General features: G+C 35.1%; 1 protein-coding gene and 1 long non-coding RNA gene across 3 annotated transcripts in view; one reads left to right on the plus strand and one right to left on the minus strand.

Annotated features, from left to right (window-relative positions):
* Window positions 1-27,014, plus strand: part of IL1RAPL1 (interleukin 1 receptor accessory protein like 1) — a 1,474,879-nt gene that overhangs the window by 906,859 nt on the left and 541,006 nt on the right. The window lies entirely within an intron of this gene.
* On the minus strand, window positions 4,442-25,145 carry LOC116582695. Its single transcript, XR_004282495.1, has 4 exons — window positions 25,131-25,145; window positions 22,815-22,820; window positions 7,902-7,904; window positions 4,442-4,505 (listed from the first exon to the last, which is right to left on the minus strand). It is a non-coding gene; the product is annotated as an uncharacterized LOC116582695 (long non-coding RNA).

The raw sequence follows: 27,014 nt of genomic DNA on the forward strand, positions 1-27,014 counted from the left end.
AAACTTTCCTCTCAGGACTGCCTTTGCTGCTTCCCCCAGATTTTGAACAGTTGTGTTTTCATTTTTTTTCCATGAATTTTTTCAAATCTTCTTTAATTTCTGGGTTGACCCATTCATTCTTTAGTAGGATACTCTTTAGCCTCCATGTATTTGAGTTTTTTACAACTTTTCTCCTGTGATTGAATTCTAGCTTCAGAGCATTGTGGTCTGAAAATATGCAGGGAATGATCCCAGTCTTTTGGTACTGGTTGAGACCTGATTTGTGACCCAGGATGTGATCTATTCTGGAGAATGTTCCATGTGCACTAGAGAAGAATGTGTATTCTGTTGCTTTGGGATGGAATATTCTGAATATATCTGTGATGTCCATCTGGCCCAGTGTGTCATTTAAGGCCTTTATTTCCTTGTTGATCTTTTGCTTTGATGATCTGTCCATTTCAGTGAGGGGGGTGTTAAAGTCCCCTACTATTATTCATTATTGTTGATGTGTTTCTTTGATTTTGTTATTAATTGGTTTATATAGTTGGCTGCTCTCATGTTAGGGGCCTGGATATTTAAAATTGTTAGATCTTCTTGTTGGAAAGCCCCTTTGAGTATGATATAGTGTCCTTCCTGATCTCTTATTTTTGTCTTTGATGTAAAATCTAATTTATCTGATATAAAGATTGCCACCCCAGGTTTCTTTTGATGTCCATTAGCATGGTGAATTGTTTTCCACCCCATCAACTTAAATCTGGAGGGGTCTTTAAGTCTAAAATGAGTTTCTTCTAGACAGCATATTGATTGGTTTTGGTTTTTTAACCATTCTGATACACTGTGTCTTTTGATTGGGGCATTTATCCCATTTACATTCAGGGTAAGTATTAAAAGATATGCATTTAGTGCTATTGTATTGCCTTTAAGGTGACTGTTACTATATATTGTCACTGTTCCTTTCTGGTCTACTAGTTTGGGGCTCTCTCTTTGATTAGAGGACCTTTTTCAATATTTCCTGTAGGGATGCTTTGGTGTTTATAAATTCTATTAATTTTTGATTATCCTGATATGAGGAAGTGGTGATGCAACATGGGGGCTTAAGTGGGTAGAAGAAGAATCAATGAAACAAGATGGAATTGGGAGGGAGACAAACCATAAGTGACTCTTAATATCCTGGAAACATTTTAAAACTCTCCTACTATTTTCAATGGCAGCCTAATTGGATATACTATTCCTGGATGTATAGTTTTCTCATTTAGTGTTCTGAATATATCATGCCAGTTTTTTCTGTCCTGCCAGGTCTCTGTGGATAGGTCTTCTGCCAGTCTAATATTTCTACCATTGTATCTTAGAGACCTCTTGTCCCAAGCTGCTTTTAGGATTTTCTGTTACTGAGACTTGTAAGTTTTATTATTAGATGATGGGGTGTGGAGCTGTTTTTATTGATTTTGAGGGGAGTTCTCTGTGACTCCTGGATTTTGATGCTTTCTCCCTTTGCCATTTTAGGGAAATTCTCTACAGTAATTCACACCGATATACCTTTTGTCCCCCTCTCTCTTTTTCTTCTGGAATCCCAATTATTCTAATATTGTTTCATCTTATGGTATTGCTTATCTCTCAAATTCTCCCCTCTTGGTCCAGTAGTTGTATGTCTCTCTTTTGCTCAGCTTCTTTATTCTCCATCATTTGGTTTTCTATGTCACTAATTCTCTCTTCTGCCTCATCTATCCTAGCAGTAAGAGCCTCCATTTTTTATTGCACCTCATTAATCACTTTTTTGATTTCAGCTTCATTAGATTTTAGTTATTTTATTTCTCCAGAAAGGGTTTCTATTTCTCCAGACAGGGTTTCTCTAATAGTTTCCATGCCTTTTTTGAGCCCACCTAGCACCTTGAGAATTGTCATTCTGACCTCCAGATCTGACATTTTACCAATATCCATATTGATTAGGTCCCTAGCCTTCAGTACTGCCTCTTGTTCTTTTTTTGTGTGTGTGTGTGTGAGTTTTTCCACCTTGTCATTTTATCCAGATAAGAATATATGAACAAGGGAATAAAATACTAAAACGGTGGCAAAGACCCCAGAAAAATGTACACTAACCAAATCAGAAGAGACCCCAAATCAATGGGAGAGGAAAGGGGATAAAAAGAAGTTTTAAAAGTTTAAAAAGTATACATATATATATATTAGGCTGGTGAGCAGAACAGAGCTACCCACTTGATTTTGAGTGTATTTTGGTCTCTTAAAAGAAACTACCACCTAATATTTTTTAAATAAATATTTTATTTAGTTCAATGGATCTTTAAAAGTTTTTATTTAAATTCCACACTTATATATATACAAAAATAAGGGTAAATACAAAGAAGAAATGGAATATGACTGTAAGGATGTAAATTTTTAAAAAATTCTAAAAAAAGGAATTGATAAACTAAGTTGGTTGGAAAAAGAAAGAAAAGAAAGTGGAGAGAATTTTCTCAGGCTGGAGACTAGAACAAAGCCCTGTGCTGGATTTATGGTATATTTTGATCTATTAGAAGAAATTGTATCCCAAAAATTTTTTAGAAGAAAAAGCCCTTTATGTATGCAAAAAGCAAAGTTAGATACAATGAAATATAAAATATGACTATAATAATGAAGGTTTAAAAAGATTTTGTTAGAAATTTATTGTTAAGATAAACTAGTTAAAAAACGTTAAAAGAGGAAAGAGGAGAATTTAGAAAAAATTAGAATAAGAAAAAATAAAATTAAAAAAAACTTATCTAACTTTGCAAGACTAAAGAATCATGGGGAGAAAGCCATGCATTCCAAGCTTTGCTTTCCCCTCCTCTGAAATTCCACTGTTTTCCTTGATTCAGTGAACTTGGTCTTGGCTGGATGTTCTTGATGATCTTCTGGTGAAGGGGCCTGTTGCAGTGTTTCTCAGATGTCTTTTCCCAAGGCTTAATTGTGCCACCTTTGCCAGGGGTTGGACTAAATAATCTGCTCAGGTTCACTCTCGGGAGCTTTTGTTCCCTGAACACTTTCTGTAGAGCTCTGGAGGACATGAATGTAAATGGTGGCCTCCCAATCTCTGGCCCAGAGGAGCCGGGAGCTTGGCGCCCCACTCCTCAGTGTGCCCTAGGAGAAAGGCCGTCAGTCACTCCTGTCTCCCTGGTCTCCGGCAGTGCTCCAAGCTCACCCAGCCTGTGACCAAGCATTTCTGTCTCTGGCACACAGTCCCATTCAGTCTCCAAACCCAGCAGATCCCTGCTTCCAGAGAAGGAAGGTGAGTCTCCCTGGATCTGCCACTTGTGGGTTGTCTGCTCAAAGAGCAGTAGCCTGACTGTGCCATGGATCAGAGTTTACGGGAACCCCAAGCTGAGAGCTCCCTCTTCAGCTCCGTCTCTGTAGCCGGCTTCCCCACTCTAATACCTGAGAGCTCTGCTACACTCAGACACCCACGTTCCTTCTATGACCTCACGGGACCTGAGACCACACTGTCTCCATGAGGGCTCCACCTCTGCTTAGCCTCTGGAGTGATGATGTCCCTCAGTGGAGCAGATTTTTAAAAGTTCTGATTTTGTGCTCCATTGCTCCACTGCTTACCGGGGGCCAGCCCCTCCCACCGTGGTCTATCTTCCCATCACTTTGGATTCACTTCTCTGTACCTCCCACCTTTCAGAAAGTGGTTGATTTTATGTTTCTAGAATTGCTGCTCTTTTTCTCTTTGATTTCCTGTTGGGATTATAGGTGTTTGGAATGGTTTGTTAACTATCTTGCTGAACTCCTGCAACCTGATGTCATCTCTGTCTGTTACTCCTCCACCATCTTGACTCCTCCCTCTTATTATCTTTTTGATGTTTGCAGGATTTGTAGTAATTGTGATTTTTTCATTCTTAATATTAATAATGTCTGTCTTCTTTTGCATTTTTCAGTCTTGCTAGAGGTTTGACAGTTTTATTGCACTTTCCATAGAACACTGATTTTCTCAGTCACTTTTCTGTTTCAATTTATTTGATATTTGTTTTTGTCTTTATTGTTTTCTTCATTCAGCTTGCTTCAGGTTTATTTTGGTATTTTTCTAGATTCCTCAGGCAGGAACTTATATTATGATTTGGGATTTCTCCTCTTTTCTAACATATGCATTTAGTGCTTTCAGATTTCCTCTTAAAACTGGTTTGGCTTCATCCCATACATTTTTACAGGTTGTGTTTCCATTTTTATTTAGTTCAATGGATCTTTAAAAGTTTTTATTTAAATTCTAGTTATTTAACATATAGCATGATATTAATTTCAGGTGTACAATATAGTGATTCAACACTTCCATACATCACTCTTTGTTCATCACAACAGTTGCACTCCTTAATACCCATCACCTATTTAACCCATACCCCTCTCTGCTTCAATGTATTTTTGATACTCATTGAGACTCTTTATTTGATCTGTGGATTATTTAGTAGTGTATTGTGTAGTTTCCAAATGTTAAGAGATTTTCCTTTATCTTTCTGTTACTTGTTTTTAGGTTGTTTCCATGGTGGTCAGAGAACACACTTTGTATGACTTCAGTTCTTTTAAATTTGCCAATGTTTGTCTTATGTTTCAAGATATGGTCAATATTGATATATGTCTATGGGAACTTAAAAAGAATAGGTTTTCTCCTGGCAATTCACAGACCTGTGCCCCTGGTTCTAATAATACATTTTATGTTAATAAAAAATTTTAAAAATTTAAGAAAAAGAATAGGTTTTCTGATGCTCTGTGTGAATTATTCTATAGTTGATGAGTACATGCCATTGATTGATGATGCTCTACCAAGTCAGTAGATTTAAATATCTAGTTCTTGAAGAATATAACCCTATAGTTGGTTCTTAGTAAGGGTTTGTTGGATTTCATAGACCTGCTATACTAGTACACTTATTCCTGTCATCTGTTTTCATCTGCTAAAATTTCCAAGACAAAGGCAAATGGCTGAAAATGGCACCCTGCCATGGAATTTGACTAGGCAGGCTACAGTGATAATGCTTTATAAAAACCCAAAAGCTCAGTTTGCCACACCAATTATTTATTTCATTGTCAGAGGTCTACAGCTTGGCTGTATTTTAACTTATCTTGTCTGTTCTTGCTTGAGCTTTACTGAATTATGCTGAATTCAAGGTTTTGGGATGGATTCAAGTTATTTCTTATATATTAATTTTGAGATCCATGCTGAAGGAACAGTAGCTCCCTAGAGTATATTATTTGCATGGCAAAGAGTGGAAGCTCCGGAGAACTGGCAGAAATCTGGACTACCTCTCAAAGGTTCAGCTAATAATAAGCACAGTGCCACTTTCATCCATCTTCTCTTGTCCAGAGGAAGTCACATCAATGACTAAAGCAATTGTGTTAAAAGGATATATTCCTCCTATTCCAGGAGGAAGCACCACAAAACCATAGAGCAAAATATACAGATGAATAATCCTATTACAGTATGGGAGTGAAGAATTGGAAGCAACGCTCCAAAACACCTATGACTTACTTTCTGAATCTGTATTATTTACTGTTTTACACAGGGGTCAGAAAAATGAAAGCCCTTCACATGAAAATGTGGGGAATCTTTTTAAATTATTAGAGACATCCCCTTGACATACAGTTAAGTCTTGCAGATTGTGTTTTGGAGAATTTGAATAAAATAGCTTTCGTAAACTAATGAGAAAGTACATCATAGTATACTTCATATTACCTCAAAAGCAGTTTATTTTTATTTTTTTAAAGGCAGTTTATTTTTAAATACAGCCTATATTCTCTTATTCTTTTGGTTTGGAACTATAGGTAAGTATTTGGTTGGGAGGATTTTTGGAGAGAATCCTTTGTAAGCTTGCACCGCTAAGCTAGATACAATGACTTAAAATAGAGTTCATCTGTATCAGTTTGACGTGTGTGTGTGTGTGTGTGTGTGTGTGTGTGTGTGTGAGAAAACATTTGCACTTGGCCTTTGTTTTTGGAAAGCTTCAAAAGTTTTTTTTTTTTAATGAATTAGAAATTTACAGACTATTTGGTATCTTTCAGTTGGTCATCACAGAATCCTATAGGATAATATATGTCCAGCGTTTTCCAGGTCACAATTTGAATTTTATTTGAAGAGACACAATCGTCATTAAAAATACAACAAAGAAAGCTCTGGGGATAGAATTCTTAATTTAAATCTAGAATAGGCATGTAACACCTATTTCATGTACTTGCAGAGTGACAGAGAACTTTTCTTGCCAGTGAAGAATAAAGGAAATGGTTTCTCAGAGTCTATTCAGGATACTAATTTGCTGCAGCTGAGGTAGGAGTTTTAATGAAATGGACATTTATTATCCAAGAATAGATCTGGGACCACCAACAAATTAACAGACAATTAAACACATAACAAGCCAGTGATGATTTGCAGTCAGTCCTTGTCAGATTGGTTTTAATTAAAACCTTTAACCCAGAAGACAGGGACCACCTCATTATCAGTATTCTTAGGTCAAGATCAAGCAAAATTTAGAGACATGTTTAAAAGTATTTGTGTTTGCAGGCATTCATGTGAATATTTGAAACACAATTATGAGAACAAAATAAAGGCAGCAGAACTAGAATTCTATTAGAGCCTTTCTGGTATATGTCAAATAAAAAGAAACAAATTTTACTAGAAAATGAAGGAATGAAGGAAATATTTTAGAATATGCTTATTGCTCTTTGAATTTTATCAGTTGTATGAAAAAGACATCATTGAAATATTGGTATTAAACAAACTTTAAAGTTGCTATTTTTTCTTCTATTTTCCCTTCTGCAATGACTTCTTATTCTTTGTAATATACAAATAGACAAAATGTTAAGAGTTCAGCACTGGATGTGAGTGTGTGCTGTTGCTGCAGTTGATATATTCTTATCTAGTGATGTCTGCTTCATGGCTCTCCTTTCTCATCTTCTTTCACCGTTCATTTGCCTCTTCTCCTTTTTTCCTTCATGATCATCTACTTTTACAGCTTTAACAATGACCTTGTATTTCCTTCCAAAGAACAAATCCCATATGGTCAGCTACTTATTAGAAAGTTTCACTGGGACATCTCCATGTGGCCCCAAAATCTCCCCTCTTTTATTTCTCATCTTCTGTTTACTATTCTCTTCCTTCTTATTAAGCAACACAAGTCACCTCATCATCTCTAAATTTGCCATCCGTTAATTCTGTCACCAATGTCAGAAGTGTCCATTATTTTTGATACTTGCCTGTCCTTTAACTCCAAATCTCATTTGGTATCAGACCCAACTGAGAAAGAGAAATTGACATCTGTGACTGGTTTCGAGAGTGTTAACATTTTATTATTAATTATCCTAATGGTCCTAATTCTTTCCTGCTTCATGGTTACACTGATCCCACCTGCTGATTCAAATACTTACTGCCTCATGCCTAAGCCAAAAAAGGAATGCACATGACATATGGTCCTTGGCAGACATTTTATTTGATCTTGACGTCCTCTCCTCATGTTCCTCAACATGACTTTAAAATTCAGTAGTGTCTCAGAAAGTCGAAATCAGTACAGTCTCATTGGCACAGTATGAAATCTGTCTGCAATCTTGGCCTATATTATTATATTATCATGTAGAACACTCTTGTCTACAGATAATTCCACTCTGCATATGTCATACAAGCCTCCATCAAATAAATCTACCTGAAGCACCCTTCCTGTGTCATTTTACCATTCCACATGAATGTAATCATCTGTATATGCTGGGATGCAGAAATGTGTGGGAAGTCCTGTTTAATGAGTTGGCATGATTATTACTTCATGAATTGTGTCTTAGAACTCATTGTTGCTAATTTTGGAGACTCTCCAGGGATATGTTGGGAAGAATAGCTCTTTTCCTGAAAAGTAGAACCCTCCTGCCTGTATTTTGGGTGAAATTTTCTTTGCTTTGGTTCTTCAGACAAGTGATCCCACCTGCTTACTTTTACTCATAAAATTATCTGCAAATATTCCAGTTAGCTGATGACATCCATCATTTTATTTTAGTGTGAGAATGGACTCTTCTTCATCCAGTCCTTGTCATTCAGTGGGATTTCACTGAGAATGAAAGATAAACAAATGTTCTTTGTTCGGTATCTTACCTATTTTAACATTTTTATTATGAAACAGTTTTCAACTTGGAAAAAACTTCTGAAAATAGCATAGAGAGTTCTTGTGTACCTTTTATCCACCTTCCCCAAATTTTAACAACTTACATAATCATAGTAAAATTATAAAAATCAAGAAATTGACATTTATTCAACACCATTAACGAATCTACAAATTAGTCCCATTTGGTAAAGTGTAATGTTCAACTTTTAGTGTATTGACTATATTTATTCAGAGTTTCATTTCTACTTAATTTAAAACAAAGAGATAAAGGACTTAGTTGCAGTGGTTGATCTTAATATTGATAAGTAAAATAATAAAAGACACTAATACAATTTCTTCATTTTATTCCCAATTTCAAAAAAATTTACATGTTATGTTTCACTTATATAATTAATATTTATCTTAGTTCACTCTTTGTATTATGAACAACCTCTACCCTTATGTAATCAAACATCTTTGGGGCTTTGTTTTTGACAACCTAAAGAGTAAGAACCTTTAGGAGAATCATACAGAAATCTGTGCACAGGGATCAAAGTGTAATGTGTCTTATTCAAAGTTGGACCTGGACCTGGAAAATTGTTAGGAACTAGGGGTCTCTGTCCGTATGTCCATCCCTGTCTCTCTCTTTCAGTCTCAGTGATCACAGGTTGTCTTACTCCACCCTCAAGAGGATGTTTTTTCATTTCTCTGTATAGATTTTGTGTTCTTCTCTCATTCACACCTTTTCTTCTCCTTACAAATGACCACATAATGGCCACCATAGTCAAAATAAATTATCATCTTTCAGCTCTGTTATTCATCATAACTTGAAAATTCCCCTTTCTGACTCTGTTTAAATTCATATGAAAACTTTGCTGAATCCAACTTGTTTTGGGTTAGAGGTTTGGGGGAGTCAGGCCACGTATGTTGGCTGGTGTGTAGATGCTTCCTACCCCATTATTTTAAGCCCTTAAACCTTACTAAACCAAACTAACTGCTATATGACAGCCAGCCTCCAAAATACAATAATCATTTGCTCACAGTTCTGTGAGGTCATCAGTTTGGGCTGGACTCTGCTAAGATGGTTTGTCTCTGCTTTGTGTGAGGTCATCTGGGCTTATTGCTATGTCTGGGACCTCAGGGGAGTGACTGAGCTTTTCTCCTTAAGTGCTTCTGCATGTCCAAGAGGCTAGCCCATCCTAATTCATATATTGACAACAGGTGTCCTAAGAGCAGCAAGACAATACAAGCACCAATACAAAGGTACTTTTCATATCTGTCCTTCTGTCACTTTTGCTAATGTCTCATCAACCAAAACAAGTTATATGGCCAAGCCCAGGTACAAGGCATGGCGACATAGATGTTACCTCATGTTAGAAGTTGTACCATTACACTGAAAAGGGACATCATGCAGAGATGGGAGAATTTGTGGTCTTTTTATCTATCATACTCATCTTGGAAAATGGGTGTGAAGGTATAGAATATAACATTTAAGGACAAACGGAAATGTGAAGAAATATTTTCCCAGTCAGGTTTATGAATGGACAGCCCCAGAAAATGGTGCCATACTTCATTTATATTGATAATGTTTGTTTTATTAATTACAATGATCTCAACAAAAGAGTCATGAAATAGTTTGGGGGAAGTATATAAGTAAAAAATGCACAATCTATGTATAGTCAATCCTTTGGTTATAATCTAAGTAAGACTAGATAGCCCTGACTGTAAATCATGTTTCCTGATGCTATTCTGTAGTGCAGGCAAATTAAAGACATGTAACACTTCCTGGGGTAAAAGAACCCACATAGGAGAAAAAACAAAAAGACAAAAACACCATCACAATTAACACTAATTTGAGGCAGTACTGGCAAAAAAGATAATTTATTCCAGCTTTCCTTTTTTTATCGTTGCCCTCATGCATTGAAGCTGAAGCACATTTATTGGTTTAGCTTGAAGTTTGCACTGGTATTGCCTGCTCCATGCTTTTATAGTGGGGAAACAGAAACAGTAAATCTCCAGGTGCTAATGTGTCACTGTATAAAAATAGACAATCCATTTATACCTAGTCATGTGAACCTCTGTTTTCTGGAATATTCTTGAGATATAAATGTTAGAATTGGACACATCCATGAAACAGAGTTCACTGTGAGGTCAACAGGATGTTATACCTCTCTTTGCACACTAAAAGGTACACCTTGGTTCTGAAAGGCTTAATAGACTATTATAAAGTGAGCACTCCAATCTCCACTGTCTTAGATTCACTCTTAAGGAGAGAAGAGATCCCACTAGTGAGCAGAAAATCAATAGCTAACTTTCTGGGTCTGCATTAAGTTTTACTTACCGGTAGGATACCATTATCTCTTTTGGAACCCTGCTGGCTTAGCCATTAGCTGCCTTTCACAAACAGGGTCAGACCTTCACTACTTCTGAGTTAGAAGTTTTATGCATTATACATAAATGCCTTTGTTTTTAAAAATGGAATTGCATCTACAAATGTGTTTGTTTATCATACAGTTAGCTGTTATCAAAGAAAACCTGCAATGAAGTAGACTATAATTGACCTCTACCCTATCCGTTTTATGGCTACATTTACATTATAGTCTCTATAAAATTATTGCAGTGGTTTCAAGTGTTTAATATAGCTATTTAAGTTCATCTGAATGAGTCACTTTGCTCCCTGTCCTAGTTAGAAATACGGGCCCTGGAAAAACAAGTGGCCTAAGGCTTAGAGTTTAAACCAAAGGATTGAAAGGGTTTGGTTTAAAAGGGGAAAATAAACATTTACTATGATCTAATTCCTGTAATAAAGTTGCTGTTTTTCAAGTATCGTTTATTAATTCCAAAATCAATTTTGAAACTACTTAAATATCTTAATAATTCCAATACACTAATACTAAGAAAATGGTTTCAAATGAGAGAAGGTTGAACTAGAAATAACTACTGCTTAAGTAATACTTTTAGTTCAAGATAATAGCTGAAAGCAGTAAAATTATCTGAAATTTATAATATAGTATCAAATGGTTCTCAAGATATATTTTCTGTCATAACTTTTTATTTAGAAAACTCTCTTTGAAATTTTGATCCCTCAGAACAAAGGCATAGCTTGAAAACCAAGCAAAAAGCAGTATGGTTTAAATGTTGAAGAGTCATGAACTGTTAAAAGCCTCCCTAAGTGTGGCTTCATTTTATGTGTGTACTTCATTTTATTTTATATGTGATTAGAAACACAGCAAGCAAACAACTTTGACAGGCATTTTAATACTTTTTTTTTTAATGAGTCATGTAACATATTCTGACTCCTAATTTAGGTTATATCAGACAATACTTAGGTTATTCTGCTTAAAAAGTTAAAAAAAAGGGCGCCTGGTTGGCTCAGTGGGTTAAGCCGCTGCCTTCGGCTCAGGTCATGATCTCAGGGTCATGGGATCGAGTCCCGCATCGGGTTCTCTGCTCCGCGGGGAGCCTGCTTCCTCCTCTCTCTCTCTCTCTGCCTGCCTCTCTGCCTACTTGTGATCTCTCTGTGTCAAATGAATAAATAAAATCTTTTAAAAAAAAGTTAAAAAAATAATTAAGAGGTAATTAGTACTGCGGGGCCTGGGTAGCTCAGTCAGTGAACCATCTTCAGATCCTTGAGGTGCCTGGGTAGCTCAGTGGTTAAGCCACTGCCTTCTGTTCAGGCCATTATCTTGGAGTCCTGGGACTGAGCCCCCTGACAGGCTCCCTGCTCAGCAGGGTGTCGGCTTCTCCCTCTCTCTCTTTTCCCTCCCCTGCTCATGCTGTCCCTCTCTCAAATAAATAAATAAAATCTTTTTTTAAAAAAGAGTAAAGAGTACTAAAATAAGTGTTGTATTATTAATCATCTAAAACTAAGAAACAATTATAGTTCTGATCATTCCCAAGACTTTATTAAACCATATATAACCTGGTGAAAGGAACAACTGATCTCAGGTAACTGTTTTCTTTCTGTAAGACAGTACTTAGAAAGAATGCTTCTTAAGAGTTAACAGTGCACCTGACAGTCCACAGCAGTGAACATACTAATAATCATTTAGCAACATACAAGTAGTTATACATGGAGTATGCTCTCAGAGAATATAATATTGCCATTTTCACAAAAGTGAATACCAAGTGTCATTTGAAATGGTCTCAGAACATTTCAACCAGTGATACAGTGGAGCCAACTTGTACCAACTCACAACAGCATAACAAATACTACAAATCACACTCCTCTCTGCCACAAAACTGTTGTTAAACATCCATCAGCACACCACTGAATTTTAAACCATATAGTTTTAAAACAGATTTTACATGATGAAAATTGGAATGAATACTCACCTTTTAATTGTTATTATTGTGGACCCTCAGTTTCCTAAGTTATAAAAACGAACTGAGCATTTAAAAAAACCCATTTATCCTGAAAACCATGATCCACATGTACTTACACATTTTTCCTATTATATCAAACTCTATTGCCTTGTTAGAGTCTCCATTTATGTACATGTGGTTTGAATATCTAGTGGAGACCTTCTTACTCTTCCAAAGAGAGACTGCTTCATCTTTCCTATAAAAACAAAATTTCCAGTTAGTTAGTTTTCATTGTAAAGATGCCTTCCCTAGTTTCATACTGAGACAGTTATGTGAGCCTCATATTAAAAAAAGAAAAAGTTTGCTTTCCTTCCAAAAAGAAGCAAAATATTTTACTTTCTCAAAGAAAAATAATTTACTTCCTCAGTGTTTATCCATAAAGTTTATGGTTTCTGCATGTATTGTAATTATCCAAGAGGCAGTTTTCATAAGAATGTATCTTTGTGATTATCCAGGGTGATTTGGTATCTGAAGCATTGATATTAATGAGCAAACAATAGTTATAAGTTGCAGAGCTTTGCTTTAGTATTATTTATTTCACTTTACTGTAAGATTCAATGAAAGACAGGTGTATCATCTCCTGGACTTTATTATAGTGATTATTAGCAAGAGCTCTTATGACATTATTTCACTTAAAATATTCAATCTTAGAATACTTTGTCTAAAATAAGCTCTTCTTTTGAGCTCCAATAACACAATTCTTTTATAAGAGATACCTCTCTGTAATACAATTGTTGACTAACTCATCTGTCAACTCCTTGATGGTAGAAAACATGCATAGTATATATTATATGTTGCTGTAAGAGATTGGGTCTCTGGCATACAGAAGTCACCCATCACTCATGTGAAGAATAAATGAGTGAATTTTAAGGACAAAGATTGTTGGTGTAAATAAGAAATTTATTCATTAATAAAAGGGAATATCCAGCTTATACTTGAATAGTGAGGGAAGACTCCATTTCATTAATAGGACTTCCGTGAACATTGAATTTATATGTGGAAAGGATAGCAAAGTGGCCTGGGCACTTTGCATGGGCAAGTTTGCTTCAGTGCATGGCAAGTTTGATTCAGTGCATTTAAAGTTCAGTAATAAGCCAGTTTGGTTGGAGGCAAGATTCATACAAGTTAATTCTGGAGATTGAGTGGAGAATTGGAGTAACACAGATCATGGGGGAGCTTGAAAGCTTATCCTCTTGGTTATGGGGAACCACTGAGATTTTGCTTATGCATTTAATTCAGAAAGATTCCTTTAAAATAGAATGTGACAGAGTGAAATTACAGATGAAGAAAAGTGAGAAAATCTGAACTATTAGACTGTTAATGCTATGAAATTCACTGTTATTTAAATGTGTCCTCATTCTCCCTGCCCAAATCTATAAATAATTTTAAGGCAAAATTTTCTTTAATACTGAATTGTTTTAGACTTTTTTTCCTCACAAAACAAACTGAGGGTTGCTGGGGGAGGGGGTTTGGGAGAAGGGGGTGGGATTATGGACATTGGGGAGGGCATGTGCTTTGGTGAGTGCTGTGAAGTGTGTAAACCTGGTGATTCACAGACCTGTACCCCTGGGGATAAAAATATTTGTTTATAAAAAATAAAAAATTTTAAAAAAAAGTAATACTTCTAAATTCTGTGTCCATATTACAGAGGTTGAATATAGTAAAGACTCAGCTTTATCACTAACCAATACAAATCTATTAATCTATTGATTGGAACAGTCAAAAACATGAAAAATTGGATTCAAAATCATTTTAAACATATATATAAACATTTGTCTTTCTTTGGCTTATCACATTAAGCATAACGCCCTCAAGATCCATCTATGTAGTCACAAATGATATGCACACCCATGCAGAACACACACAAATGCACACACTAATTATTACTAAGACTCCTTGACAAATTTTAAAAAGGGGCAGAATTATTAAAATAAAGGCAAAACAGAAGTAAAATATGAAGTAGATGGTTGAAAATACAAAAAAAAATTTCAAGTATGTCATTTCTCAGAAGGAATTAATAATATCTAACAGTCAATATCTAATAGCCAAGCAATACTATATATTGGGTCTAGAACTTGTCATTTGCTGGTGTCTTAGCCAGTTCAGGCTGCTAGAACAAAATACCATATAGTATGTGTATACCACATCTTCTTTATCCATTGACAGATGCTCTGGCTGTTTCCATATCTTGACTATTATGAATAATGTTGTACTAAATATAGTAGTAATGATATATTTTTGTATTCTGTTTCAATTTCCTTTGAATATATATCCACAAGTGGGATTGGTGGATAATATGGTAGTTTTAGTCTTACTTTTTTCAAAGAATTTCCATACTTTTTTTCATAGTAGGTGAACCAATTTACATTCTCACCAAAAATGCACAATGGTTCTCTTTTTTCCACATTCTCACCCTACTTATCTCTTGTTTTCCTGATGACAACCTTTCTAACAGGGTGATATGTTATATATTTACTATTCAGTCATATGAAAGAAGAAAATTCTGCCATTTGTGACTACATGGATGAATCTTGAGGGCATTATGCTTAGTGAGATAAGCCAAAGAAAAACAAATGTTATAAAATATCATTTATATGTGGAATCTAAGAAAGCCAAAATTGTAGAAACACACTACAGTGGTGGTTACTGGGGGTGAGGAGTGGGGAAATATTAAAAGGCTCAAGCTTCCAATTTTAAGGTAAATAAGTCCTGGAAACCTAATGCATAGCATAGTGATTCTAGTTAATAATACTGTTTCATATTGCTAAGAGACAAGATCTTAGAAGTTCTCGCTACGAAAAGGAAATAATAGCTGTGTGACATGATGGAAGTGTTAGCTAAAGCAATATATAAATGTATCAAATCAATACATTGTATACCCTAAACATGATATTATACATAAATTGTATCTCAATAAAAATAATAAAAATATAAAATTTTAAAATTCCATTGACTGGGTGACTTAAACAACATTTATTTCTCACTGTTCTGGGAAGCAGGAAAGTGCAAGGCCAAGGTGCTGGCAGGGTTGGTTCAGGGGTAGGATATACTTCCCAGCTTTCAGATGGGCCACCTTCTTACTGTCTTCACATGGCAGAGAGGGAGAGCGCTGATGTCTCCTCCTTTTCTTATACGGTCACTAATCCCATCACAAGGGCCCAGTACTTATGACCGCATCTAAACCAAATTATCTCCCAAAGACCCCACCTCCAAACACTACCATACTGGAGGTTAGGACTTCAGCATATGAATTGGGGGGTACAAACGTTCAGTCACTAACAACAGGTATTATCTTAATTTATATATACAACAATCTAGAGAGAAGTACTATTCTTCCCATTTTGTAGATAAGGAAGCATAAACAGAGATGGATAAATCACTTGCCAAAGATTACTGGCTATGTGATTGAGGAGTTGGGAAACTAAGGATTTGAACCTAGGTTACTATGAATGATACTTTTAACCTATTCTCTGGCTCAAAGCATAGAGTATTTGCAGTTTAATAATACTGCAGTAGCAATGATGTGTAAGTAGGAATGTGACTGTATCTGAGAGTGACAGAGAGAGGGAGAAAGCGTAAAGAAAAATAAGAGTAATTTATCATTTTCACTATAAGGTATGGGTGTGTTGTTCTAGAGGTATAACTAAAAGGGGCAATTTTAATCTGAGTCTTTTAAGCATGCACACCAGGTAGTCATTTTGCAAATTCCCACAGCTCTTCTAATAGTAAATCTGGATAATGAAACACATCTTACTAAATCTAAATTGGGCTCCATGAGCAAAGTGCTACCGGTAATGTATCCCTTTTCTTACAGGAATCTCCCCTTAAGAGTGAAGAAATATTTTACAATATTGACCAGTAAAGAAAGGGTGGTTTAAATGAGTAACTTATGCATACACACACACACACACACACACACACACACACACACACACACAGAGAATTTAAGGAGGAATAAAATAATCTTATTTTATAAAACACTTCAGTTATGTACCAGTGTTCTTACTGTTGAAAAGAGGAACACATTTAATTGACACAAATGAAAAAGAAAGGAAAGAAACAACAAAAAAAAAAAAGAAAGGAGAATATAGTCAGGGGAAGAAAACTACATTAAGGGAATTCTCTTGACAGTTGACATTCTTTTTAGCTTTTCTAATTCTCCTTTCTTGACAATATCAGCAACTTTACTCTCATAAACTTAACGACTTGGGAAATGCAAACTGGTTAGAAAGTGTCAAGGTAGACAGGAAAATTCCCCAATTTTTTGCTTTCCAATGAGGGCTTAAGTTGACAAATCTAAATCTATTTTACCATAATGGAAAGATATGTTAGCAATTAGGAACATTTAGCTAATGATGGAGAAAAATTTTTCCATAACTTACAATCTAATAAATGCTGAAATGGCTGCAATGTGCTGGCAGGATAAAATAGATTTAAAAATATACCAGGAGAGGAAACACACATACACACACACATAGATTTTCAACTGCCCAGTAGAGTGGTGGTGGACAAACTTTTTCTGCAAAAGACCGGAGAGTAAATATTTTAGGATTTGCAAGCCAGATGGTCACTGTCACAATTACTCATCTCTGCTGTTGTAGCATGAAACCACCTACAGACAATCATACATCATCAAATTAGCATGGCTGTATTCCAATAAAACTTTATTTACAAGAATAAGGAAGGAGCTAGATTTTGCCTACAGGCCATAGTTTGTTGACTCTTGATATACTATAAAAATATACATTTGTATATTATATATAGAGGGATAGCTTAAAGTAGAAATATGTGTATAACTTTAATCTCAAATAGCTAAATGCATATCAAATCATTCAACCTCTCTCTTTTAAAAATGAACATTTCTATATATTAACTTTTTCTAAAACAACTATTTTATATTAATGTTTAATTCAACTGAAAGTCATTAAAATGAAGTGGCATCTTCATATTCAAAACTGCCTTAAATATATTCATGCTTGTCAGTGCCTTAAATAGAATCTGTGAACAATTCTCATAAAGTATCTCCTGAGTGCTGTCAAATCAACTGGTAAAATAATTTCAGGATATTTATTTACCACTTCCTTACATGATTAAGTTGCCAATATTTGTGTACAATAGCGAATTAGGTAGTGGGTGGTGCTATTTATATTAAGGAGTCACAATGAAATTGATAATTGGTAAGAAACCGTCAAGCTCACAGGAAGCAAGTGGAAAAGGATAGGGGAAATTTTCCACATACAAAAAGGAAAATGGCTGCAACTCCTTGTGCCTGATAGATTAAAAAGAATGGGGGAGACTGTAGTAGATTTTTTAAAAAACATTGTAATTGTAATTTTACCATGATCCAGGATGCTTAATGGTATTGTTATATGGATTAATCTCTAAGGAGTCATTTGTTCTTTAGGAATTTTGACTGGTTCTCTCTGTTTCTTTCTACCTTTATCTATATCTATATCATCTCTGTCTGTATCTGAGCTTTTATGCAGCTTTCTATAGATATTGTTCCATCAATTCTGGAACACATTGTCATTAAAAAAAAATTTGTGAAAACATTGGCCCAGATTAGCATCAGTTTCCATTTTTGTTTTTCATGCTGATCAAAAGGGTACTTGGTGCTTAAGCAAAAAAGAAAAGAAATTTAAAGTTGAGGAGGAAAATAAACTTAATAAATGTGACATTTTCAATTTGTTCTTTAATTTAATAAGGATGGAATACAGCTTTGAATGCAGCTTTGTTCTAAGACTTTTTATGCATACCAGGATATGGAGTTAATGTTTATTAAGAGAAACGGGGCCACGTGGGTGGCTCAGTCCATTGGGCATTGGGCGTTGGACTCTTCATTTGGGCTAGGGTCATGATCTCAGGTTCCTGGGATTGGCTGGTGTTGGGCTCCTTGCTCCACACAGAGTCCACTTGTCTTCTCTCTCCCCCTCTGCTTCTCCCCCTCTCCCTCTCTCATGCCTGTTCTCTCTTTCTCTCTCTCTCTCTCAAGTAAATAAATAAAATCTTTTTTTAACGAGAAGCACTTGTCAAGAAAAAGTTATGCAGTTAGTCAAAATCAATATGATAAAATAAGAAATATCAAGTAGTTAAATATAACTTGGGAGTTTTGAAAACAAGTTGACAAATTGATCTCAAGTGTTTAAAATCCCTCATCTCTAAGATGGCAAAGTATCGTTGTAAATAAAGCAGTGTTATATTTACTATTCTAAATGTTAAATTTTAGGGTATGTGTGTAATTTGCTTCACTTAAGAAGTTACCTCTCTTCAAAAAAAAGTTGCCTCTCTTATACAATTATTTCTCTGTATGTTTTAGATTTACTTTCCAGAGTTGATTCTTTCTTTAGAGCTATTTTTGATTTTTTTTATTTTTTAAATTTCTGTATGCTTTTTCTTTCAAAATTAATTAATTAATTAATTAATGTTAGTTAACATACAGTGCAGTATGAGTTTTAGGTATGGAATTTCCAGAGCTGATTCTCCCTCAGATCTAGGCAATAAATTGTTGATGTGGAAAATGTGCCCACTCCAATGAGGTCAATTATTACACATGTGCAAAATATATTGCAACCAGATATTGGGAAAAATACCTCTTTGGAATGGAAGTTCCCTTGAAGCTAATGCCAGGGAGTATGCCTGTCTTTAATTATTTTTTTGTTTTGTTTTGTTTTTTTTTATTTCCAGCCTGTCTTTAATTATTTAGGAGACAATGAGGTGGGAGTCCGGGAAGATTTTTGTAACTTACCAGTCAACTCCAGAAATCCTACTAGTAATACGAAACATGACATGCTTTATTTCCATGGGTAGTCTAGCTTTCTTAGTGTTTTGTTTGAAGATACTTAAAGGTAGGGATCACCTTCTCTAGATCAATGAGGACAGGAATTCTTATTGTCTGTTTCATTATTAGCTGTGTCATAACCTCCTACAGTAGTACCAGGCCCAGAGTAGATGCTCAATAAATATTTTTCAACGGAAGGATTAAGCTTTGTATTGCCTGTAAAAACGTAGGACAAAGCCATGATAGGTACTCAGTGAGTGTTTACTAAAGTAAGTGGAAGGAGCAATTTTAAATAAAGAGTTACTCTGTCACTCCCCACAATGGGTCTCAGAATTCACTCTTGTAAAGCTGTGGCATGTGTCCCTTTGAGAGTTTACACAGCTGTTTCTTCCCCCACATAATGAAAAGTTCAGTGTGATATGAATGCAGTAAGGTTAACCCTTAATGTTGTCTTTATAGCTATTACTTTATTTTTTTAAGATTTATTTATTTGAGAGAGAAAGAAAGCGTGAGGGGGCAGGAGCAAAGGGAGAAGAAAGAGAATCCCAAGCTGACTCCCCACTGAGTGTGGAGCTCAATGAGGAGCTCCATCCCAGGACAATGAGATCGTGACCTGAGCCAAAATCAAGAAACAGATGCTTAATGGACTGAGCTAGCTAGATACCCCAGCTATGACGTAAAGAGAGGATAAGTGATACTTTGACTTCACATGCCTCTATGTGCAATAAAATATATTTTTGTTTTATACTATATATGACTGTATGTTTATACTCCAGGATGCCATTAACTAGGAAGAAAACCCCAAGAAGCATAAATAGTTGGTTTTTTGGGTTATCATAGTTTATAATCCGGTTTCAGTGTTAGTAAGAAGTTACCAGGAAAATGATTGTAACCAAGTTCTATAACCACAGCATTTTATAGGGAGAAATATTAAGATTGTTGACTTTGAAATGATGGTAAGATCTCTTCAGCAGATCAGAGTGCAGTGGCTCTCAGCCCTGGCTGCAAAGGGACATCACCTTGAGCTTTTAGAAAATTTTCTTATCAGACCCAAATCCTACCTTCAGAGATTACCCAGTGGTACGTGGATATCTGTTTTTTTTTTTTTTTTAAGCAACTCAAGTAATTCTACTGTGTAATTATGGTTGAGAAGGTCTGGTGGTCTTCAAATTGCTTTCCTCAAAGAACTCTAGAGGAATTTGGAAAAACTATGTCATTTCTCCTGCGTTTGAAATATAAAACATTTCATCATATATTTAAACAGTTGCAATGAATATAAGCTCCCTTGTATCATATGTGACATGAATACATACTTTTTGAAACTTTGAAGTTGAATATTTAAATCGCTTGTTTCATGGAAAGTGCCCTAAACTAAGGTAACCTGAGATGAAAACAGAGCCTTTGCCAGAGTTTGTTCCTCAGATGAAATAAGGGTTTGTCCCTTTTAATCTTTAAGAGATGCTCTCAAGGGACTCTCCCAAAGGACCAGTGAATTCCCTAATAATTCTTTTGTTTGATCCCCCAGAGGATTTTACCCCCTGGACCAATGTGTTTTAATAAGATTTGCCTTAGTGAGGCATGACTTGAAAAAAATTACGGCTTTATTGAGGTATAACAAATATATAACATTTTTCTGAGACATAATTAGCATAACATTGTGTAAGTTTAAGGTATACAATTTGATGATTTGATACACATATATATTGTGAAATGCTTACCCCAATAAATTTAATTAATACACCCATCACCTCACATAATTGATTTTGTATGTGGGTAGTGAGAACATTTACAATTTACTCTCTTAGCAACTTTCGAGTATATAAACACTATATTGTTAACTACAATCACCATGTTGTACATCCCCAGACTTATTTATCTTATAACTGGAAATTTGTACCCTTTGATAAGTATTTTCCCAGGTTCCCCATACCCTAACCCCTGGCAACTACCATTCTACTCTTTCTATGAGTTTGGCTTATTTTTTTTTAAAGATTCTTCATATAAGTCCTATAATACAGTTTGTCTTTCTCCGTTTGACTTATTTCACTTAGAATAATGCTCTCAGGGTTCATCCATGTTGTCACAAATGGTAGACTTTCCCTCTTTCTCTTGGGTAACATCCTGTTGTATGTATATACTACATTTCTTCATCCATTCATCCATGTATGGACACTGAGGTCCATAGATTAGGCTATTGTGAACAATGTTTCAATAAACATAGGGGTGTATATATCTTTTTGAGATCTGATTTCATTTCCACATACACACCCAGGATTGGGATTACTAGAAGTTCTATTTTTAGATTTTTGAAGAATATACATACTGGTTTACATAGCGGCTATATCAATTGACATTCCCAACAACAGTGTACAGAGGGTTCCCTTTTTCCACATCCTCACCAACACTTGTTATCTGTCTTTTTGATGATGGCCATTCTACCAGGTGTGAGGTGATAACTCATTGTTGTTTTGATTGGCATTTCCCCAATGATTAGTGACCTTCAGCATCTTTTCATGTTCCTATTGGCAATTTTGATGTCTTCTTTGAAAAATGTATATTCAGGTCCCCTCTCCATTTTTAAATCACGTTAGTTGGTATTTTATTTTATTTTGCTGTTGTGTTGTCTGAGTCTCTTGTATTTTGAATATTAACCCCCTTATATTATGTAAGTTTCCAAATATTTTCTCCCATTGTGTAGATTGCTTCTTTGTTCTGTTTGATTGTTTCTTTTACTGTGAGGATGCTTTTTAGTTTGATGTATTCCCACTAGTTTATTTTTACTTGTGCTTTTGGTGTCATATTTAAAAAATTATTGCCAAGACCAACATCAAGGAGCTTTTTCCCTATGATTTCAGGCCTTACATTTAAGTGTTTAATCCATTTTCAGTTAACTTTTGTGAGCAATCCATAAGGTAGGGATTTGATTTCTTTCTTTGTCATGTGAATATGCAGTTTTCCTATCACAGTTTCTTGAAAAAACTATCTTTTCCACATTGAGTATTCTTGGCTCCCTTGTCAAATATTAGTTGACTGTATATGCATGGGCTTATTGCTGGAGACTTTTTTTTTTAATCAGAAAAGCATGATTAGTAAAGAGGTGAGGCTGATCACAGGTACATTATCAGATCAACTTTAGATATATCTCAGAGCTGAAGATCTAAGAAAGAATTCCCTTAAATATATCCATGTCTTTGTGCTCTCTAAAAAGTCTTCATGTTTTAGTATTTCTACCCTGTCGGGAAGGTAGCTGGATTAGACTTGGAGCTGGTAATATGGGGAACAGACTAAGGGATAGGTTTGAGAATTGGCCAATCTCTGGCTGAATCTCAGAACTGGGCAACAAATAGATTTGTTGATCGGAGGTAAGGTGAGCATATTTGAATGGGGAACATGTGTGCACCACATGCCAAAACAAAATAGGAGACTTTGAAACCTAAACAGATATGTAGCAATCATACACATGAATACCTTCACGCTAGCAAAAGTGCCAGAGTGGGTGAGAAACCAGAAAAGCAGCCACTCTTCAGTAGGAAAAAAATGTGACGGGTAGGAGAAGATGAGAGAATCAAGTAGCAGAGTTGTTCAATACAACAAAACCAAAAATACAACAAAACCATAATCTTGTGAATGCAAGATTATGATAAACACAATCTGAAAATCAATGAAAGATGCCATCACCAAGTAGGTGATAATAGCGAGGCTCCTGTCTCCCACTCAAAAATCTTTATCACGTTTTGCTTTGAAAGCATCGTAAGGCAAAAGCAGACAATTGGTACTTGAATTTTCTATTGTTGAAGTGGAAGCCAGTAAAGAGGGATCCTGACATCTGAAGTACAATTAATGCACAGAAAAGTTACTTCTGTTCAATAAAAAACTATAAAGTCCAAATATAGATGACATTTGCCAAAGATATTGACCACTACTAATGAATTTTTTACAGATTTCTTGTCGCTATAATCTAATATTTAATTGAATAAAATAAATTTTAATTTTAATTTAATAACAACCTTTACAGACTTTTCCCTTTTGTTTAATTTTCTTGATTTGTGTTTTAACCCAAAGAGAACCCCAACAGTTACCTCTTCAATGACTAAAATCATCTCTGAAGCTTTAAACGCTACTTGAAATTTTGAAAGAGAACAATTTTTTTTAACTCAGATTATAATATACACTTCAATGACTTTTTCAAAAGGAAAAGAAATAGAGTGTTAATTTTTAGTTATATGAAAGTGTTGAAGCAAAGGAATATTTTACCTTTAAAGGCCTTACTTCTGAGCATCACAATAAATGTAAAAGTACTATGGTCTTTAGGGGAGCATATTTTGAATTGCTCCTATCCCAGAAATCTGGATAAAGGTTAATAAAAATAAAATATAACAAAATACTAATTTAATTAAGTAGCTATCCGAAGTGTTATCACAGATGCGTGAGTTCACACTCGAGGCCTTACATTTTCATATTGCGTGGCATTTGTCTTTTTAATTAAGAAAAAAACACATTTCCAGTGCATACCCATGGGGTTCTTTGTTTAATTTTCAATTTAAAAGTACTTTAATTTCTCCCTTTAATTAAAAATGCAAAAATTGTGAGAGAAAAAAATTAAAGAAAATCCTTAGTTATCACTCTTTCCTTCTCAAATTATTCACATCATTGATGAATGCCTGTCTAGAACAAAACACTAATGCCACTCACTGGGTGATAACAAGCCTTTGCAAAATTATGGATCAGACATTAAATGAAATGTATTTATCCCCTTTAAAGTTAGTTGAAGACTGAAAATTAGAATTAACTTGCTTTGAGGAAATTAACAGAAAACAAACAACTGAAGTATTTCTTTCATTTTTGACAACTTTTTTAAATTGTGAAAATAAAATGTTTTATGTGTGGAAGCCCACATCCACCCCTAAAAAGAGAAGAAAAAAGAGAAAACCTGGAGTTAAAACATCTTACAATATCTTCTCTTCTAACTTGAATTTCATTAACATGTATTGTTGCACATTTTTGAAGTGATTCAACATCTTTAAGTTCCAGCTTTAGGAAATAAAAGAATAAATGGCATTGAAATTATAATAATTTCCCAAGTCAGGGAAAACTCACTGGGGTAGGAATGCAGGGAAATGGTGACACTAGTAGTCATGGCTACCTGCTAGTCACCTTAAATTGATGCCTCTCACTTGGTCACATGTAATTGGATATAGACTAAGTCTTTGGTTAAAGGAACATTGTTTACTTGCAAGTATTCTGCCAGGAATTTGCCAAAGTCATAGGGTAGGAAAATAGATAAATAAATCATTTATTTTAAAAAATGTATTGAACTACTATTAAGTCCTATAAACTATGCTAGATGCAGAGGATATAGTAGCAAAAATAACCAACAACATGAGACTCATGACTGGCAGAGATTGGAAAGGGGCTTATCTCTTATGGAGGTCCCCAGAGTTTCCAACGCTTTAATACCATGTATTTTTGTTGACTTTTTATTGACCCCTTTTAATTAACAAATATATAATGCACATTTTTATCATTATTTACATAGGGTAAAATATTTTTCTAATAACATTTGAAGTTGTATTAGAAAACTGTTTTATAGAGGAATCTTGAGCCCAAACCATTCCATTAAAATAAAATTTTATTATGCAATTTATACCAGCTTTTATCTGCCTCTGTTCTAAAAAGTTCAGTCATACACCATAAATATTTTATTGCAATAAGTTAGGTAACACATTTGAATAATTAATTCAACATCCTAAAGTATGGATCACTGCCAAATTGATGTAAGAATGCGCACAAAAGGGGTTGTACTCCTTGGGTAATCAAATTACACACACCCACACACAGAGTATTCAAATAGATCTTTGAACCACTTCAGATAACACTAAATTGAACAATAGTTGGTGATTATATGATGGTGAAATTATAAAAATCTATACTTCAAATATTTTATTAGGATAGTTAGTTGTAAAAATGTGTCTTTCCCTAATCAGCATTATCTAGATTAGAGATCAGAAAACTTTTAATGTAAAGGGCTAGATAGTAAATGATTTTGACTTTGTGGGCCATGTGGTCTCTGTCACAAACTACTCCGCTTCAACCCAGTGTAGTGTGAAAGCAACCACAAGTAATAAGTACATGAATGAGAATGGCTGTGTTCTAATAAGATACAATAGGAGAGATTTGGCCTGTAGGCCATATAATTTGTCCACCACTAATGTAGACAACATAAAAGTTGAGAAGAGGAAGATGTGTTCTTAACATAGGGAAATGGAAAAGTATTTCATTGAAGGCATAGCATTTGAGGCATGCTTGAAGGCTGGGAAAATTTTGGTGAGCTGAGACTGTGATTTCTTGGTAGAAGGAATGTGCAGAGTTTAAGCAGAATTGTTATGAATGTTAAGCATACTGTTATGACAAAATGTGGCTTGTGTGTGGAGGAATAATTTTAGATGAGATATGAGTACAAGTTTGTTCATTTTTGAGAGTTTTCGGTGCCAGAATGAGTAAGGAATTTAAACCTAATTTTATTTATAAGTGATGGTAAGCCATTAAATATTTTATATTGCTGGTGGATTTTATAAAAACTACACCTAAAGATAGTCAACCTAGGAATGGTGTGTCGAATACATGAGAGAAGTGAAAGACTGTGGAAAAAAAGATATATTAGAAGATTATTATAAATAGCCTAGAAGGAAGGTAATGTGGGCCCCACATAGTGCGGCAAGACAATTTGGAAGTAAGGAGTTGTTGAAGTGAATTGTGTAACATATTAATGATTATCTACTGGGAACCTAAATTGTTCCCAAGCCTTATTCCTACCCTATGCAGCATTCCCTTTAACTGGGTCTGCCCTATTCCTGCTTCCAGCGAACTATTCAGGAAAACCACTGTCTTATGAATCCTGTCTTCTTAGTACATTCTTTCCTGGAGACAAAATCCTGCTTACATTCCTGAGTCCCAGTGCTTCAGGCTTTGCTCTCCTGCAATGGTTGCCTCTAGGGATTTTCAAGGAGTAGAATCAGCTCCCCTAACATTAGTTCATAACTTTTCACCTGGAGCCTATTGCATCTTGGACCTTATATCTCTTGGTTTCAACTCTCACTAGAGATTTTCATACTTTCTGGGTAGTACTGGAATGACCCTTCATATTGATTCATAACTGTCTGTCTGTGGTTGGGCAAATTCCCCTTTCAGCCATTATGTCACATGACATCAAACAAATATCATGTCCCATTTCTGCTTATTCTAGCCTCCTGTAAGCAGCTACCCTTACTGCAGACCTGAATCCATTCTTTAGCTTGTTTTTAAAACTGTAGCGTAAGAATTACAGATATTTAGGTGTTCACACACACACATATACATGATATATATACATACATACATATATGAATATACATATATATACACATATATAAAACACTAATTCAAGTGTGTGATTTGTCTGTAAAAGACTACATATGGGGACACCTGGGTGGCTCAGTTGGTTAAGCTGCTGCCTTCAGCTCAGGTCATGATCCCAGAATCCTGGGATTGAGTCCCACATAGGGTTCCTTGCTCTGTGGGGAGCCTGCTTCTCTTTCTGCCTCTGCCTGCCACTCTGCCTGCTTGTCCTTGTTCTCTTTCTCTTTGACAAATAAATAAATAAAATCTTTTTTAAAAAGACAACATATGATTTGAAATTATATTCAGCATAGTTTACAGCTGATATTGCCTAGTCACCAACCCATCAAAATAGTCACCAGACATAAATAACTGCTTTCCTACCAGCTAGAAATATCATCCCTTCTTGTGACAAATATTTATAAAGATACTACAGATAA

This window comes from Mustela erminea, chromosome X (genome assembly GCF_009829155.1).
Source record: "Mustela erminea isolate mMusErm1 chromosome X, mMusErm1.Pri, whole genome shotgun sequence".
NCBI classification, from domain to species: Eukaryota; Metazoa; Chordata; class Mammalia; order Carnivora; family Mustelidae; genus Mustela; species Mustela erminea.